Source organism: Polistes dominula, unplaced genomic scaffold (assembly GCF_049000335.1).
Source record: "Polistes dominula isolate Pdom_NZ unplaced genomic scaffold, Pdom_raw_medaka contig_33, whole genome shotgun sequence".
In the NCBI taxonomy this organism is placed as follows: domain Eukaryota; kingdom Metazoa; phylum Arthropoda; class Insecta; order Hymenoptera; family Vespidae; genus Polistes; species Polistes dominula.
This window is the reverse complement of record NW_028300998.1, coordinates 4592173-4612093: the sequence shown is the minus strand read 5'-3', so window position 1 is coordinate 4612093 and position 19921 is coordinate 4592173. Positions and strand designations below refer to the sequence as shown.

The following is a 19921-nucleotide window of genomic DNA, read 5'->3' as shown; positions in this document are numbered from 1 at the left end:
AGATAGAAATTTAAGAACAAAAAATATCGATATAATCGTATCGACGGAAGAAGGAAGTGGGAAATGTTTTACAATATTATCGATTCATCGATTTCGCCAGACACGAAGCAGTCTTTAAACTTACTACGTGTACAACGTTATACGTGCTCTCGTACGATGCCAAAACGTGAAACTATTTCGTACTTCGAAGCCTTACCTTTCATCGATCGCGTCTACGACTTCCGTGTAGATACATCGATTTTATTCGTCTTTATCTAGTTTAACTATTATTTCTTTTCTTTTTTTTTGTCTACGAATTCTAAACAACAAGCAATCGTTTATTGCAATAGCTACTCTCGAAAATTACGAATTCTGTAATAGTAGTAATAATAATAATGATAAAAAAAATGATCAGAAATGGAAGATTCCAAGGATAAGCAAAATTGATCACATTTTTTTTTATAAAATTGTTAGAATTTCATGTAACAATTGGTTCTGTAAAAAATAGAAATTTTTTTAATTTCGTCCATCGATCAGAATTCGAAAGGATTAGATTTATGTTCAAATTGTTCCGTTTGTCATATAAAATTCTAAGCATCACATTTCATTTGGAATATGGGATTTCGTGTATGAGAAATTGATAGCAAGTCATTAGAATTTTATGTATCATCTTTTGTAGATAAAATATTTCTTTTTTCTTATTCTAACAACTCGTTAGAATCTGATCTTTACAGATTCTATTTTAGTCAGTTCCCAAGTATCCCAAATTCCTCCTATTCGTTAGAAAATCGTTGGAATTGAATGCGAAAATTGTTCTTTTTTTTATAACAAATATAACTCTTTTGTTATTTCATCCATCTGTGAGAATCCGAAAAGATCGGATTTTAATTCAGAAGGGTTCCGTTCGTCGGCCAATAGAAGATTCTGACGACGGTGTTCGTCTAACGGTACCTTTGACTCTTCGATCGTCTTCATCTTGAAGTCTGCTTGCTCTTCGTTGGCGAGACCAACCGCGTAGTGTACGTCCTATTACGTCCTCTCTTCTTCCTCTTCCTCCTCCTCCTCCTCCTCCACCTCCTCCTTTTCCTCTCCTCTCCTCTCTTTTTCCCCCTCCAATTTCCCTTCTCTTCGTTCTTCTCCTCTTCTTCATCCCTGGCTTCCCGTAACGCAAGCACGTCTTCAGTGATACGCGTTTCAGGATGTACTTACCTGTGTATAAGTATGTATTCGTTGTACATGCGTATACGTATCGCGACGACTCGACGAGAAACGAATAATAATCGGTATCGCGAAAACATTTACGCGAAACACTTTCCGTTCCGTCTTCATTTCCTTCTTGAAATATTTTCGGTGCTGTCTGGTGTCTACTCGATCGAAACTCTTTCGTGAACATTTTTTACAATGAGCTTAATTTCAATTTTTTTTTTCTTTTCCAAAAATATCAGCGCATGTCTTACTTGTATGGATTACGAATTATTATTCACAATTGAAAAAAAAATTAATCTTTTTCATTTTTAACCATCCCCACATTAGATTACGGCTTTCGTAAAATTGTTTACCTACGAATTAATTTTTTATTATTTGCTTAGTTTTTTTTTCTTTTTATATAGAAAGAAACGAGAAGATCTCTTTATAGAGTATGTACATTATAAATATCATTAAAATATTATTAACCCTTAGGCAATTTTAATAAAATTAATTTCCTTGTCTTGTTTGATTAGTATGTACTGCTGTCCATTCACGTGGTCTTAAAATTAGTATAATTTTGATCAATGATGTAAATCAATTTCTTTTATTCGAGACACTAGTACATTAATATAGGCTTAAATAATTCCATGTTTACGGTGCGTGACATTGATAGATGAATAAATTGTAAAAATGATCGAAAATAAATGTCGAGTTTGGATTGATAAAATAAGATCAATAAGATTTCATAGATATCGAATCAGGTTTTAATAAGATTTCTATTCGCGGCAACGTTCTTAAGTGGGTACACGACGGAACGCACGGAGTCTGAAGTAATCGTGAAAGTTGTAGTTCCGTCGACATCGATGAAAGTACAAGCATGACGGGATTACGGTTAGTATACGATCTCTACGGCACTTATTGATCACCTCGAGAGACGTAATCGTTCGAGTATCTCTCTTCTTGTAGCGTCAATCTTCAAAAATATGTATACATATGTATACCTGTACGTAGATCGTGATATGTAAGACTTTATCTTACGTCAAACCCCGCATAATTGTTAAATGTTCACAGCTTGTTAACTGCCTTTACACACGCATGGGAACTGGTGTATTATATTTTTATTTTTATTTTATATCTCTCCTTCTCTAGATCAAGATCTTTACGAATAAATTCTCTCTCTCTCTCTCTCTCTCTTTCTCGCTCTCTTTCTTTCTATTTCTCGTTGACGTTGAACAACAACATTCTTCGAACTAATTTCTACAGAGTTTTTTTATTACTAATTCTTTTATTACTTACAATTAGTTTATTATGTGCATATATATATATATATATATATATATATATATATATATATATATATATATATTTTTATTTTGTTTTCTTTTTCATTTTCTTTTTTTTTTTTTTCTTTAATATTATTTCGAGAAAACCACGAGAAATTAGTTGCCACGTTTCTAAAGCGGAAATCTCGACAACGACGACGATGCTAACGACGACGACAACGATGACGATGACAGCGATGACAGAATAACGTCGAGAGTGTTCGAGAAGAAAGATTCTTCTTGCGGTTGAAAGAAGATAAACGTTCTTTACCGCAAAGGACAATATCGGCGAATTACGAAAATTGAATTCTCCTGGCATTCGAGAGATCGAGCGCGACCTCTTCATTCGAGCGCGGGAAGATACTTTCGATTTCAAATATTTGTTTGAGTTATTAAAAAGGCCTTTCGTTCACTCATTTTCAATCAATTTTCATTCTCTTAAGAAAACTCACATATAAACGTGAACAAATTTTATATTATATTATTTTTTTCAAATAATTATAATCAAACATGTCACGTGATCGACAATTACTACCGAACATAAACGATCTAATCTTCAACGTAAACGTATGCAACATATAAATATACCGATGACAATAAAAGCCCGTTTTGAACGTTGACAACGAAATGCAAAAAGAAAAAAAGGGCCATGGGGGGAGGGAGTAAGTATTAGAGAATACTCTAGAATAAAAGTTGGTCGGTTAGAAGGACGAGCATCTTGGAGATGAACCTTTTGTGCAATGTGGAAGGGTGAACCAGGAAAGAAAGAAGGAAAGAAAGAGGGTGAGAAGAAGGAGTACGGACAGTCGATTACAGTGCCGAAACGAGTGAGAGCAGGAGGAATGAAGCATCTCCGACCAGTTTCGGAGGAGGTTTGAAAGAGGGAGGGAAGGCTTTCTCGAGCGTGGTCGCGCGCGCGCGCGCTTTACTCCCTACGAAAGAGAAAGAGGAAAGAAGAGAGAGGGAGAAAGAGAGGAAAAGAGGGAGAGAAAGAGAAAAGCGAAGACGAAGGAGGCGAAAGCCGAGTTTGAGTTTCGGTTTCGTTCGTTTCGCGCCTGCTCCAGCAAACGGTCGGTCGGTCGGTCGGATACGACGGCGGGAGTCGAGAGTGAGTGTGAGAAAGAGCAAGTGCGCCAAAGGAAAAGAGCGTAAGAGACAGAGAGAGAGAGAGAGAGAGTGAGTGAGAGAGAGAGTCGAGTAATAGAGAAGGAGTAAGTGAGTAAAGTAAGAGTGAGAAAGATAGAAAGAAGGCGAACGCGCTCTGCTCCCAATAACGACTCTCGCCCTCGGTCAGTCGCGCGCGAACCGCGGAGCCGCGAGCATCTCCTCGTCTCTCTCGCTCCGCAGGCGGAGAGATTCCGGCGTATCTCTCTCTTACGAGAGGGAGAGAGAGAGAGAGAGAGAGAAAAAGAGGAAGGAAAGAATGCACGTGTGCGTGCGTGATAAGGTGTGCGTTCTTTTCGTGTCATATTGTAATTTACAAATTTAGAATTAAAAAAAAAAGTAATAGAGAAAGAATAATTATATTTCTCGTCATAATAGTAAAATAGTTCGCGAGGGTTAGAGTGAATTGGGTTTTTTTTTAAAGAGGATGAGAAAAGAGAGACAGAGAGAGGACGTACAAGACGAAGAAGAGGAAGAAGAAGAAGAAGAAGAAGAAGAAGAAGAAGAAGAAGAAGAAGAAGAAGAAGAAGAAGAAAAAGAAGAAGAAGCGGAGAAGGAGGAAGAAAAAGAAGAAGAAGGAAGACGAGAAAAAATAGATCGACGATATAGATCGATCGTTATGTTACGTTCGTGAAAAAGTGTAACTATTACGTGATTGGAGAAGAATCAGTTGAAATTAAATAGAAGAGCGAGAAGGAAGTTAGTGCATCTTCTTCGTCACAACGACGCAACATAGACTAAACATCAAAGGTATGAAATTGAGGATGATCGAAATTGCACGAAATTATTCCTATTATTTTATTTTTTTTCTATTTTAACTTTATCGTTTGCTCTTTTTTTTACGCATAATCGTCGTAGTTGGAAATCTTTTCAAACAGCGTATAAACATATATAATGACCGGGACGAAAATAAATAGGAGAGAGAAATATATAGAATGAATGACGCGACTAGGAACGTGCATACGCGTCTTCAACACCCGGTAGAACAAGAAATAACAAGAGAGAGAGATAGAGGATAGAGACCAAAGCGAGTAAGAGTGCTTGCTACTGGACGGAAAGGCTGCATGCGTGCGTGCGTGCGTGCGTGCGTGCGTGCGGAGAAGCGCGCGAGAAATAGCGACCGACTCTCTTGCTATTTTCGAGCCCGCCAAATATCTCTCTCTTTCTTTTTTTTTTGTTCTATTCCTCTATTTCTCTATTCGTGTGTATGCGTGCGAGCTCGAGCATGAGAGTGCATCCACTCCTCCGCTCGCTCTATATGACAGGTAAGAGTAAGCTCCACCTACGTTCTTCTTCTACACCTACTATCCTCGTTCACGTCCTCGTCGTCCTCGTCGTCATTATTATCCTTTCGATGTCGTAACCATCCACTATCTACGACTATTTAACATTGATTACATCCTACACACCTGCATGCGTGTCCCTCTACATTTTACATATTTTCAACCAATGTATGAATCCAATCTGTATATATCTTTCTTTCTTTCTCTATCCATCAGCCTGTCATAACCCACCCGTTCATCCATTTACGTATATCTATTTTCAAAAGTACATAAGACCTATTTAAGTGCACACGCGTACGCGTATGTGTGTGTGTGTGTATGTTGTTTGATCTATCGGATCTCGAATCGTGCGGCCTAAAGCCGCTTATCGACCTCCATCTCCCTATCTTTCCTCCCACTTCGATCTGTGTCACGTTCAAGGTCCCGAGCCCGTATCAGGTTTTCTCGACTTTCTCCGCTACGTAGAGCCGAGCGCGACCGAGCGAACATCGTCGAGGCGCTTTATTGATCGAGCTCTCTGTCCTTTCGGTTTTTGCCAACCTATTTCCTTCCTCTCAGGGGCTCGTTCCTTTCTTTTCGTTCCGATTATCCACAGGACAAACCTGTACCCCGTCTTATTTATTTCTCTTCCACTTATCTTTTCGAATAATTGACTTACAAATTTCTTCCTTATCGTCTATTACATCGGTTTATTTTACTTTCGATGTTTGTCTTACGATTACGGTTTATCGGCTAAAAGGGATGATGATGATGACGATGATGATGATAATGATTATTCTTCGATCATTCATTTATTTTTATTTTATGATAATATATTAGGTGTAAATTTAAATATACTTTAATAGGATGTATTAATATTTCATTTGATTCGATGGTTCGTCTTTCATTTATCAACTAATGGGGGATAATTATAGTTCGTGGATCGTTATTTTCTTTTTATTAGATTTAATACAGATTATTTAATATTAAATTAGTATAGTCATTTATTAACGATATATGTATAATTAATGTTTTTATAATTGTATTTTTTTAATTGTATATTGTCAGTTTCTTTATTAATCATATTTCAAAACTTATAATTATTATTGCATACTATTTTAATAACATATATCAATAATAATAAAAAAGTAAGCAATAATACGTTATTAAGATATTCAATTATATTTATTCATTTTGTTATAAATTTATCTGAGTTTCATTAGTAATTTTTTAGAAATGAAAACTTATTATTACGTTTATTTGTTTGTTTGTTTTTTTTTTTTTTTTAAATAGCACTCATCTCGGAATTTCATTTAACGATAAAACGCCATTAAGATAAAAGTTGGTTGTCGATAAGGTACGTATAACGAACTTGTACTCAAAATTCGGTGAGAAAGAGGAGAATTTTGGAAGGTTCGTCGTGTGGACGGCGCCATGATTCGCCTTATCCTTCGCTTTCGCGTATAATTCGGTGCTTAAAAAGAACGTGATCGGCAAGTCAGAGCCGGTCCATGCGTCATCGACGCATGCCATGGAAAAAGAAGAAGAAAAAGGAGGAAGAAAATACGAGTTTCGTGTACCTGCCACTCCGTTCCCTTCCTCTTCTCTTCTATACTTCTTTCCTCCACTAACTTCATCTTCTTCTTCTTCTTCTTCTTCTTCTTTTACCTCCTCTTCTTCCTCTTTTTCCTCTTTTTCTTCGATTTCTAGTTCTTCTTCTTCTTCTTCTTCTACTTCTTCTTCTTCTTCTTCTTCTTCTTCTTCTTCTTCTTCTTCTTCTTCTTCTTCTTCTTCTTCTTCTTCTTCTTCTTCTTCTTCTTCTTCTTCTTCTTCTTCTTCTTCTTCTTCTTCTTCTTCTTCTTCTTCTTCTTCTTCTTCTTCTTCTTCTTCTTCTTCTTCTTCTTCTTCTTCTTCTTCTTCTACCTCCATCTTAACAGTGCGTCAGCCAAACTTCTTTTTAACCAACTTAAATGTTCCACTATTTTCATTCGATTTTTGTTCAATCGTAAATTTACAAATAACATTTTAATACAAATAAATTTGGTTTCTTTCTTTTTTTAAATTTTCATTGTCAATTTTTTATTTATTTTGTACCAAATATATCTATTGTATTTTTTTTTGAATGAAAATATGTCATCGTTTTTAATATACGTAAATTTAATTTTTAAAAAAAGTTACCGTTCATAATTGAATATCCTAAATGAAACGTGTTTTATATTTTATACGCAGAAAAAGTTACAATTTTTGTTTTCATATTGTTCGTATATACCAAAATTATTTGGAAAATACAATTTGTAATTTTTAAAAATAATTTTTTGTTGAAAAATGTTCCTTTTATTTCTTTTTTTTTTTTTTTTTAATAAAATCCAGAAAAATTTAGATAATAATTTATTTTTCTTTGCATCGCATACGAGTAACAACATTTTGTTCATAGCACTATCTCATTTTTCTACTTCAATGTAAAAGTTCAAAAATAGAGTATCATTCATGCGTTGTTTTTTCAACGTATTAAAAAAAGAGTAGGTAATGGTGGGGAAGAAAGAAAAATAGATTCAAGAAGAAAAAGAAAGAAAAAAAGTAATATATTGTCATTGTACATTAACTCTGTTCGCATTGTTAGTCGCTTTGGGTCCGTTAGTGCAGGTAGAACCTCGTCGTGTTAACAATCCGTTAGGTTTAGGCATTTGACGACAAATCCGAAACTACTGTAAGTACTTATTTTGAAGTTGACATTAACGCACTGTCTATCTATCTAATATAAAAAGAAATAAAAAAAAGAGGACAATTTGATTCTCTCTCTTTCTTTCTTCAAAGATTTTTTTCTACACAAGTTACATTGAATTTGCACGCATAGATTGAAACGCATAGATACGAATTTAAATACATATGTAAGTATTTAAATACATTCTGATTTAGTTCTTTTTATAATACAAGTAGATACGATAGGTTGAAAATAATGTAATTATATGTAAATGAAAATCGACACACTTGCGTTGATATATAAGAAAGAAAAATTGTTTATCGCGTTCAGTAACAAACGATTTCTCTTTCAAGAAGTTTGTTCGTCTCTTGATTTTCGCAGTTTACTTGGGTTTCTTACTAGACATAACGAAAGCTATGTTAGATCGTTTTGAATGTACATATGTAGGAGATATATGTTGAACGTACCGCCGATACTAAAGCTACCGGCAGGTAAGTACCGTTAACACTCTCTAAGTGTAGATTCTTCGTACTAACGTCAAACCGAAATAACTCGATGAATATTCATTTTGGAAGTGGCCACATTGTAAATAAAACGTCGCTAACCTAAACTGACAGAAACCGTAACGAATTAGAACATGCGAGATGAACATTTGTATAACGCATCAATCTCTCTCTCTCTCTCTCTCTCGGCCATCTTATAAAACAAAAAAAAGAAAATAATTTCAAGAAATATTACAAGTACAGATTGGTGAGCCAAAAATCCTTAAGTTAATTAAAAGTTCTTAGAAATCATGAATACTTTTTTACAATACAATTTTTAACATTATGATTGATAAAATTAAATATAAAAAAAAAAAACTAAAAACTGTTTGTTCACTTTGTAGAATATTTTCAGAAATACAAACGTTTCACTCCTCTGCTCTTTTCTTTGTAATTATTTCTTATAAATAATTTCAAATGAAAAGAGATAGAAGTATGATATATCGAAAGTGCATCGATGGATCTCGTATTCCGTTGGAGAATCCCGTATGACCGACGGTTACATAGGTACATGCCAAGAATATAATCATTATCGTTCAGTAAGTGGTAACTTTGAGTTATTACATTGTCGCTTACGATTGGCGGGCACGTGATTTACATGGTCACGCGACTTGAAGCGTTGGAATTTCAATGATTGTTCGGACTTATGTACTATACTTTTCTCTGTTCATTCTGATTTCTTTATTTTTTTCTTACATGCACATCAACATTTTTTTTTTTTGTAATCTTTGTCGAAATCGTTAATAACATGTACCTGTCATCGATAATTACACGACGTTATAGAATCACATAAATATTGTCATCAAAATGAACAAATTTAATCTTATAACCGAGATTTTCTTTCCTTTTGTTTTATTTCTTTATTTCTTCTGACCTCCTCTCACCCCTACGCCACCTTTTTTATCTCGAATTTCTTTCGATTGGTCAAACTCGTCCTTGCCTAGTTAGTTACTACTGTCGTTTTAATTCTAATGCGTGGTTAGAGAAGGTCGAAGATCGATTAAGCTTGCTTAGAGAGTCGAAGATAAATGACGACTTGCTTGCGAAAAGTTTGACCTTGGTCCTCTTCGCTTAATCGTAGTCTTCGTTGTTGTCGTCATCGTCATCGTTCGTACCTTGAGGAACGTTCGTTTCCATTATGGGTTTTCTCGTTTACTTAACGCGTAATACGCCTCGTGTTGTTCGAAGAAAAACGTTCGAGACGTATGGCGTTAGCTATTATTTGTCTTAACTTATACATACATAAGTATAATACTCATGTATATACATGAAAATGTATTTCAACGTTTAAATGGAAAAATGTATTGACTCGATTTACGGATAAATAAAGGCGATTTAATCGTTGCAAGGATAAATTCGTGTCATTGAATCCGATGACGACCATTTTGTATGTATGGTTTTTTTTTACGATCGTTAAAGAAACAACAACGAAAAATGTATTGATATGTTATAATTATTGTTAAAAAAACAAAACAAAATGTAATAGATTAGTTTGGGGCCATACTTTCGCTCTCATTAACGGTCTATAATTTTCTAAATTCTCTTCTCTCTTCTCACTAAACCGGTTATATTCGTATCGATCGGCGAGCATAACGCTCGCTCGTTATTATCATTCGCGTGCCGGTCAGCTTTTAAATAACTGAAATTCCCTCCCACGAGAGAATTTAGTTTCTCGGTTATCTCAACGCGCCACCACGCTACCTACCACCCTATCGTACTATCTATGATTACTCTCCGCGTTGTAATATGCTATTACGTATGATCGGGTTTACGTGTGACACGTTGAAAAATAAAAAGAAACACTTTCATCCGTTCTACTTTCCTTTTGTTTTTCATTTCTTACCTATTACTCTCGCTCGTTACCCACACCTTTCTTTCATTCGCTTTTATTTTATTTATCTATTAACAACAACCAAATTACCGGAACGCGTCAATTTCACTTATTTTATTTATTTAAAATAATAATTTTATTTTTTTTTTAACATATAATGATTTGTAATAAAATTATGAAATATATACAGATACTAATTCCTAACCATTTTCTACTTTTTAGTTTCCAAAATTCATATGTGTTATACTTATTTCGAATTTGTAAATTAAATTGACACACTTTCAAATTCGTGGTTGTTTTACACGCATCTAATTTATTTCTTCGTGCATAGAAATATTTTCACTTTTGTATCTAATATATGGATTATTGAAAAACGATTGAATTGTCAAGTTCAAGCATCATGCAAAAGAAGTAGTAATAAGGGCATCTGTGCTACTTGAAAATATCGGTAGAAAATGTATTTTAAAAATAATATAAATACGTAAGTAAAAACTCTTTTGAATAAAGTTTCTTTAAAATAAAATTTTCTTCTTTTTCAATTTCAATTTTAATGTTTGAATTAAATTGATGCATATCAGACAAAATAGGTACATACAAAACATCAAGCAATATAATGTTAATACCAATCGTGAAAAGTACTTCGATCAAACCACATTCTAATTTTTATTGTAAATACTATCTTGTAATATATATTTCTTATTTTGTTTCACTTTGCTCCACGACGTTTTTTACGTTATGGGGGAAAGAAAAGTATGCGTAGATTTGTGTTGGTGGTACATGAATATTTCTTTTTTAATATTATTATTATTATTTTTTTTTCTTAAATGAAAAATAACACAATTTTTAAGGAAGAGCAATAGCTTGGGTGGTCGTGGAAAGCATTAGCTATTCGCATGGAAGAAGAGTACGTAAGTTACCACCGATGTGAAGGAAGCTTAAAAGCTCTGCACACCGGCCGCAACGTCATTAGCCAAATAACTGCGGCGGTCCGCTTACGTTATTCCTTTTTCTTCTTATTACCAGCAAGTGGAATCGTATGCAGTCATGAGATCGCGCCTTTGCCAGTGACTTTTCGAAGTTTTAAAAGAAAGAAACGAAACAGAAAAAAAAAGGGGGAAGAAAAAGAGAAAGCAAAAAAAACAAGAAAAATGGAATAATAATAAGAAAAATTTCCAAGAAGGAAAGAATGAGAGAGATAGAAGAAAGCAAAAAGAGAGAAAGTAAAAGTAAAGAAGGGAGAGGAATGGAGGATGGAAGGAAGAAGAAGAAGAAGAAGAAGCGGAGCCGCAAGGGCGAGACTTTTTCTCAAAAAAGATTGCATCGTCTGCTTCTTCTCGGGGCCCTTCTCTGCGGTTGCGGCATGCCATGTAATTTCGATGCTCGCGTATAAAGAATATGTTAACGCTAAATTGTTCTGCCATTCTGTGTTCCTTTCTGTACCTGTCTCTATTTAGGGCCTTTCTCTCTCTCTCTTTCTATGTGTATATGTGTGTGTGTATATATATATTCGTTCAGTTTCTGCTCAGTATCAGTTTCGCATCTTGTCCCTATCTTGGACCTGTTTTAGACCCTAAGATTGTCCATGTTTTATGTCGATGTCCCTGTCATGATATTCTTTCTCTCTTGATCTTAAATGTATTTCTATTATCGATGCTATTCCAGTCCTAAGTTTGCTTGCATCTTATACCTGTTGATATACATATACTGACATTGTCCTGACGTTGTCCCTGGTTCTATCTCTTGATCTTAATCTACTTTATTTCTATATTAGACTTCATTCAATTCTGAATCTTTCTGTTTACTACCTTCAAATTTACCCTATTCTTTCACATTGTCCTGTCTTTATTTCCATCTGAATCCATTCCTAAATTAAATCTGATTCAATTTTGAATCTTTCGGTGTTCTTTGATATCCTTCTCTTGATTTTACTTTCATCTTTATATACGTTATTTCGCGTCACTGAATCTGATCCATTTGTAAATCTTACTGTTTATTATACTTAACACGTGTTTCATATTCTTTCATTGTCCTGTCTGCATTAAATCTGATCCAATCTTGACCCTATCTACGTCTTACACCTGTAGTAACCCAGTCCTTTCATCATCCTTGTCCTACCTTGATCTTAATCTACCTTATTTCTATATTAGACCTTATCCAATTCTAAAATTGTTTATTCACTAAACCACACATACCCTTATTTCACTATCTTGATTCTAATTTATTTCTATGTTAAATCTGATCCTATAAAACTTATTTTTATCTTCCATTTATATTGTCCCTGTCTCGTCATTGTAAATTGTAAATCTGTTTACCTGTTTGTGTTTCGACACATTTGTTATACCTTTTGATTGATGCTCCTTTCCTCATTTTGTTTTTCTTCTTTTTTATTACGTTTCTCTTGATTAAATAAAAATCACGAATCTTACTCTCTCAGATCATTGAATGAACTGAAAATAATTAAGAAATGAGAAAGCATAATAATCTTTTCAGTCATTTTGCAACATTGAGTAAAGTTCACTCTTAAAAGCACAGATTCATACGAGTGGTGGGATTGCGTAAAAAATTAGTGGCAAGTAAGGAAAAGACCTTAATCGCAGCTAGCAAACGTTTGCGTTGAAGCTTCGTGTAAAACGTGCGAGTAGTTCGCTAACGCTCGTAAATCATTCGTGAGTCGCATACGTTTCGTTCGTATTTCAACGAGTTATCCTACAAGAGAGAGACACTCGTTTCGTTCCCTCATTCTCTTACTGCTTTATATAAATGTCTCATGCGAATCTGGTAAAACGCGTTCCTCTAATTTCTTCTTTCAATCTTTTTCTTCTTTTTTCTTTCTTCACATCTTTCTTTATTTTCTTATTATTACCACCATTTACGATCGTCTCAATAACAAGTAATTAATGCAATTTCTCTCTTATCCTTATCTTTTGGAATATATTAACCAGAAACAAAAAAAAAAATATCGAAACCAGTACTACACAATAAATAATCTCAACGATCTATCTATCTACCACATTTTTTATAAACGTTTTACAAATCACGTTAATTAATCTTATTTTAATCTTATTGTTAGTTATTGACGTATATTAAATCAATATTATAAATCCTAATAATAAAAGAAAGAAAGAAACAAGACAAAAAATCCCAGGAATAACTTGTGTATACTATATATTTAAATAATCTTAAAAATCCATCAATACGTTTTATTATCAACGTTTAACAAATCTCACCAATTAATCTCATTTAAACATGGATTTAATGCACACACACATACACACTCATATAAATCTGATATTTGAAATGAAATATAACAAATATTAAACGAGTTTAAATTTGTTCAAGACCAAAATGTGACTTTTATATAAAAATTGAACGTAAAACGGGATAATGAATCGCGAAAATGATTGTAATGATTAGAATCGATCCTCATATGATCTCGTTCATCTAATACTCAGCAATCCTTAAGCGGACAAGCTCGTAACGGAAGCTCCTAAGGTTCTAACGTCTATAGAGCCGTTCTAGAGAGGCACATAAAACGTTGGTACACGCGATGAATCACGAACACGATATTTCCTAAGTGCTCGCACGGGCCGATGCGTGTTCTTGAACCCCAGAAGAACCGAGGAGTCCAAGGTTGTGGGAGTAGTAGTTTCTCTCTTTCTTTCTTCCTTTCTTTCTTTCTTTCTTTCTTTCTTTCTCTTGCCTGCTTTCTTTCTTTCTTTCTCTCTTTCTTTCTTGAGGTAGATAAAGTGAACGAGATTCGAACTGGTCGCAGGACGTAGTCGTGAGCCTAAGCTCAGTACAGTAGTCGTATTCTCGCTGTGTACTCCTTGCAAATCTGTCCTTCTCTCAATCTCTCTCTTTCTCTCTATTTATACATATATATGTTTCGTCTATGTAGATATCTATCTATATACACTGCCGACCAAAAGTTCGAGATTCCTACGTAAATTCCGAGAAACAGGATATTTGTCAGAAAAAAATGAATACCTTTAAATCAACCAAACTAGACTGATTTATGAACAAAAACTTACTAGTAGAATGTTTACACTTAGCTAATAAGTTTTTAGTAAGTTAGTTAAGTAGTTTATATTATTTGATCAAAGAAACGTGTGTTTCTACAAATTACGCTTTAATTCAACCAACTGTTCTTATTATATTTAACGACAGTTTGACATAATCCAGGTATTTTGATAATTACTTTAATGATTGTCTCTAATTGAATACTTTTTTCTATGTTTACTGTAGAAATTGTTCAAATTCTCCAAAATGATAGTTTATTAAATTGGGTGTATAAACTAAACAAGAAGAGAATTATGGAATATTAGAAAATACTGATCGTTTGAAAATTAATTGGTATATTCGATTTTAAGGAGTGAATCGGTTAAGGGTCCAAAACTTTTTGCCGATAGTGTATATGCTGTACATATGTGTATATATTTACATATGTACCTGTTTCGTGTCGTATCTAAGCAACCCTAAGTTGCTAGAACGAAGAGCCACGAGGCATAGAAAACGATTTCGTATTCGTGTTTAGCTCTTACGAGTTCTAGGCTCATCTATTGTCCTCTTCTCTCTCTCTCTCTCTCTCTCTCTCTCCATTTCTATTTCAGAATAGGGGACCCTATATTTCTTTACCTTATCTATCTCTCTTTGAACTCTTCCCTTTTCTAAGGACTAAGAATGAAAGAGTTCCTTTACTCGTCCTTTTTACATAATCTCTTTTTGAATTGGATGATACAAAAGCTAAAGTTATTTAAATTAATTATAAATTGAATTAACAATATAACTCAGAAATTAGTTTTTTTTTATTTAAACAAATCATTGTAAATCATTTATATTCATATATAATATAATACAATTTTGTTCTTTGCCTTTTAAAGTTATTTATTATTATCAAACTCAACTAGTGATGAAGTAATACTAAAAAGCGTAAAAGAAAGAAACAAAGAGAGAAAGAGAGAGAAAGAGGGAGGAAGTATATTCGTCGCTCGTTAATTTAAGGTGGCATAAATGGCGCTAATGTTAGTGTGCGAGGGTGAAAGAGAAAGAGAGAGAGAGATAGATAGAGAGAGCACAGAGAACGGCTTCCTTCGAAGGCTCGTAAATTATCGGCGCACGTAGAAAGTGGTGAACTCACGGCAGGTGCTCTTTTCTTCTTTTCCTTTCCCTCCCTCTCTCTCTCTCTCTTTCTCTTTCTCTTTCTTACTCTTTCTTTCTCTCTTCGTCCTTCATTTCGTTCTCGCGATCACTAATCTCCTATCGTTAAACGATATTGCGATAGTCCAGTTATCTTTATTTACCGCCTGATAAGCACAGATATATATCTCTGTCTCTTTCTACCCGAACCACATTCGAATTTATTGTTAGTATAAAATGTCACATTGCGTTTATGTGTAAGGAGAAAATTAACACTAGAACTACCACACCAGTCATATTGACTGGTTGGTCTTCGACTTGATTTGGTATCAAGAATATTTTGATACCAAATATTCTTCATTATTGTACTTATTATTATTATTATTATTATTATTATTATTATTATTATTATTATTATTATTATTATTATTGTTAATATATAGTTTTTAAGATCTCAGGACATGGAGATCCTTTTGTAAAATAATAATAAGTCTATAAATATAAAAAATATTGTACTTTTACACGTCTTTTTTAAAGACGAGTCATTTTGAATGGTTTTGGTAGAGATAGTTACGTTTCAATTGTCGGTAGTTTTAGCGTTAAAGAAAACAAAAAACTAGAAATAAAATAAAAAGAGTTGATTAATAATAATAATAATGATAATAATGTTATAATAACGGTGTACTGCGAAGATACTGAAAAAGAAGTTCTGTGCAAGTGGGTCCACCCCCGCAACATCAGTAACTCGTTCTGACTCATTTCCAGCGGCAACATTCGAGCCATTTCTTTTTCGCCGAAGGCTAAAAGCCACGAAAGAGCGATCCTTGATATCTGTTTTTAGCTTTTCGATGCTCTCGGCCGCTGCACTTCGTCGTTTCTTTCATCGTCCTAACGGCAAAAGGGATTTCGCCTATAATTAGATCGTTATAGTCATATAAAATCTTCATGGTACGTGGATCAGAAAAATATGGTTTATGAATATCGGAAAAGAAGAAAAAAAAAACAAAATAAAAATAATAAATATTTGTTGTTGTTATCTATCAGAAAAACCAACACATTCTACAATCTGTATAATCTATTGTATTTTATTTTTCATCATAGTATTGAGTAGTATAGGAATTGAAAAGGAACGAAATGCAAAAAGTCTTTACACGGGTCAGATAAAATATTTAGATTATCTTACAAATCAATTAATCTTACTTGAGATTTGTTTGTAAGCTTTTACTTTTGCGATTCGAAAATAGAAATTATTTTTAAAATCACCTAGGAACTTTGTTTGGACCACCCTCAACTCTATACTATGTTATTATTTTACTATCTTTTTTATTAATTGAGATATATCATAATTTTTCAAACGCTTTGTAAATAAAAGAAAGAAATCGAAGAAAAGCTAGAATATTCCGATAACAATTTTTATTGGATTTTTTTTTTTAGTAAAATTTTCATCGATAGCAAATTGTTATTTATTTTATGCTCTATTTTTTTTTCATCGAACCATATCTGTGTATATACTTGAGAGAGAAAGAGAGAGAGAGAGAGAGAGAGAGAGATAGGGTAGAAAAAAAGGAGAAGAAGCTAATGCCACGGTTTGAGAATTCCGAGAAGAGTTCGAGAAGGAGAAAATAGCTGAACGCGGGGAGAGAACGAATGCAGCCATTTTTACGACACGAATAATTATATCTTATCCGTGACGACCCGTGGCCTCGCACATTTCGAGGAAAAACAAGCTTCGCGATTCGAATGACATTGCAACGCCAGAGCCAAAAAACAAGATGGCTCATTCACTATAAGCTAAACAGAAAGAAAAAAAGAAGAAAAAAAGAAAATGAATGACAGACGGACAAAAAGAGAAGGGAAACAAATAATTACGTTAGTTGAAATTCTTCTTCTTCTTCTTCTTCTTCTTTTAATCTTTTAATAAATAAAAATAAAAATATAAAAAAAAAAAAACGAATACAGGAAAGCTGCGAGATATAAGTTCAACAGTTTCAGATAAAACAGTTCGAGGAAAAATTTCAACCGGATACGCAAGTGAAATATTATAGAGAATCGAATTAGTCTTCTCTCAATAGTATTTTTATACTGTTCCAAAAGTATAGTAAAAATTGACTGCTCTAGAGAGGGTAACTAAAAGCGTGCGGGGTGGTGGTTGGTGGTTTATAAAGACTCCTTCTTCGATAACCAACCGTAACATTACGCGCGCATTCTGCAATAAGAACGAGAATGACGCATGCGCATAGTCGTGAAATCGATTGAGATATATAGGTTAACATCTACCTACAAACTCTGAGAGTAACGAAGTACCTTCATGTTTGACGAACACACCGATCGTCAAGGAAATAATCAAAATTAGAGGAGAGGAAATACACATTTACAACACATAACATATTTACACACGTATATACAAGCTAAACATTTAACAAATTATAACAATGTTATTTAAATGGATATTTTGTAAATCTATTAAATTGAACTTTAATCTAATCATAAAATCGTTAATGTTCAGTCAAAAGTTACCAAAATAACTTATGTAGCTTACATTCCTTTTTTTAAAAATAACTTCTTTCAATTTACTACCCATTATTTCATAAAAAAAACATCAATAGTAGCATTAATAAAAGTAATAATTTTTGTAAATCTGATTTTTCATATTTTTAAATTAACATTAATGTTAATTAATGACTGAACATAGAAGAAACGGTCAAATAACAAATTTCGTTGATTTGAACTTTCAAATGTCGGAAGGCTAAAAAATATGACCTTTTAAAATCATAATTCATTCATACACGCAGAGATATGGATTTTTGTAGAAGGGCAAAAAGGGCTAAAATATATATTTATATATGTAAGAAAAAAAGAAGAAGAAAAGAAAGATTAGGTCCTCTTATCTTGGTAGAACTCGCACAAGAAAGTGCACCGTTAAAGCGTACATTGAGAATAAGAGAGAGAGAGAGAGAGAGAGAGAGAGAGAGAAAGAGAAAGAACGCAAAAGGTCGTTGGTCGTGGTCGAGAGCGCATTAAGAAAGCGATAAGACATTAAGAACGATAAGGGCAATATTGTCACTGACAGTTATACACGCATCGTCCTCGAGGATTCGTTCTCTTACGATATTTTTTTTTTTCTCTTTACTCTTTCTTTATATTCTTTCACTGTCTGTCTCTCTTTTTCTCCTTTTTTTTTTTCTTCGTTGATCCCACACACCAATTGCGTTTTTCATCGTTTATCCTATCCCATCCCCTTTTCTAATTCTTATTCATAAAAATTCTTTTTGCTTATGAATAATTACTTACGTAAAAATAAATGATATATTTTTGTAATAAATATATAAATAAATATACTCGATTTTGGGTTGAAAATATTTTGCAGTTTAATATATGAAAACAAATTTCTATTTCACTCAAACTCAAACTCAGTTAAAACAAAAAAATATGTATAAATATATAAATTACATTTTGTCGAGGTAAAAGATTTTTCGATTACAACCCTTGTATATTTGACGATGATTGTTAGTAATCTAAAAAATAATAAAAATAATAAATAACAAATATATAATGTATACTAATAATATAAATAATAATATATAATAATAATAAAAAATAAAAAAATAAAAAAAAAATTAAGAACAGTTTATTCACAAAACGTACAAAAAAATAGATAGAATATTATTCTATTATTATGCAGTACGCATAGATTTATTTATTATATATGCATGTTATTATATTTGGTTGAATTTTTAAACATTATTTTGTTCTCTTCTTTACTTTTTACAAATAAAACAAGTTTCGCGACCACTTGAATATATTCGTATATTATTCGAAGACTTCTCTTATCGATTCAGTGACATTCCTTATTGAAGGATTCCTCAGAAATGTATAAATATTATTGCACACGGTCGTACCACGATTTACTTATAGACAAGATAAAAGCGGAAACTCCATTTGTATTCTCAACTTTATCTCATTGTCAGATCGAAGACTGAGAGTGGGGAAAAAAAAAATTATTGAAGAACTAAATAACTCGAGTGTATTATCGTTGCACGTGTTTTAAAAATCTGTTTAAAAAAAAATATATATATATATATATATATATATATATATATATATATATATATATATATATATATATATAAAAATAAAAGATGAAATATATTTGATATTAAATAAAATTCATTTGTCTATATATACATATATTTATTATCTTGCGATTTTTGGCACAATGACTGATTAATATGGATAAGAAATAAATTGTTAAAGATAATTTGTTATTTTCAAAGTAAAATTGAAATTTTAACTAATTGTTAATGTGTTGTATTGACTTGCATTATGGGATACCCATTAGAAAGGGAGTAAAGTGTACGATATATTTTTCCACTTTCTCCAAGACCGAGATTGCTCGGAAGCCTTGGGGAAAATACCGCGAGACACAAAACTCGGCTTCGTTTAGTTCGAAATAGACGGTGACCGAGAAACGGCGGCCATTTTTAAAAAACTGACGTTTTATCATTACTCTCGTTACATATATCTGATCCTTCTATGATATCTCACACGAAAAAAGAACATTGAATTATTTCTTCTTAATTTCAATCTTTTTCTCTTCTTCTTTTTTTATTAATAATAATAATTTAACATTCGTAATTTTGATCGAGGATAAATCAATGATCTCACTACATTTACCGATTTACACAATTTTTCATTAAACATACATACACACACATTCTCGACGCAAATTTGTAGATTTTTTTGAAAATAAAAAGAAAAAAGATATTACAACGATACAAATCTTACACAATTAATCG

The 19921-nt window shown here is 32.9% G+C and overlaps 1 protein-coding gene and 1 long non-coding RNA gene across 2 annotated transcripts in view; one reads left to right on the top strand and one right to left on the bottom strand.

Moving 5' to 3' along the window:
• The window catches only part of Oatp74D (Organic anion transporting polypeptide 74D), a 98524-nt gene that overhangs the window by 29665 nt on the left and 48938 nt on the right, over window positions 1-19921 (top strand).
• On the bottom strand, window positions 15767-18605 carry LOC149032236 (uncharacterized). The gene is made up of 2 exons (XR_016176879.1): window positions 16995-18605; window positions 15767-16035 (listed from the first exon to the last, which is right to left on the bottom strand). It is a non-coding gene; the product is annotated as an uncharacterized LOC149032236 (long non-coding RNA).